Source organism: Penaeus monodon, chromosome 31, assembly GCF_015228065.2.
Source record: "Penaeus monodon isolate SGIC_2016 chromosome 31, NSTDA_Pmon_1, whole genome shotgun sequence".
Taxonomy (NCBI): domain Eukaryota; kingdom Metazoa; phylum Arthropoda; class Malacostraca; order Decapoda; family Penaeidae; genus Penaeus; species Penaeus monodon.
In genome coordinates, this window is record NC_051416.1 from 24,070,538 (window position 1) to 24,070,764 (window position 227).

General features: G+C 34.8%; 1 protein-coding gene across 2 annotated transcripts in view; it reads left to right on the top strand.

Moving 5' to 3' along the window:
• The window catches only part of LOC119593117 (regulator of G-protein signaling 10-like), a 10,150-nt gene that overhangs the window by 8,979 nt on the left and 944 nt on the right, over positions 1-227 (top strand). The window lies entirely within an intron of this gene.

Genomic DNA, 227 nt, shown 5'->3' on the forward strand with positions numbered 1-227 from the left:
CTGGTGTTACACATCTGATGCCCAATATTGTGAACCCACCCACTGTTTGATTTTGCATGTATTCACAAAGTACATATTACATCATATAGAATTGTAACGTAATATTGTGTGTTTTAGATGTTCTCTTGTTGTTTTGTTGTGATATATGATAGACTAGCAACCATAGTTTTGAAAGGTGTTGGACCTGCCTGACTTCCTATCATGTCAATATACAACTTATTACTCAG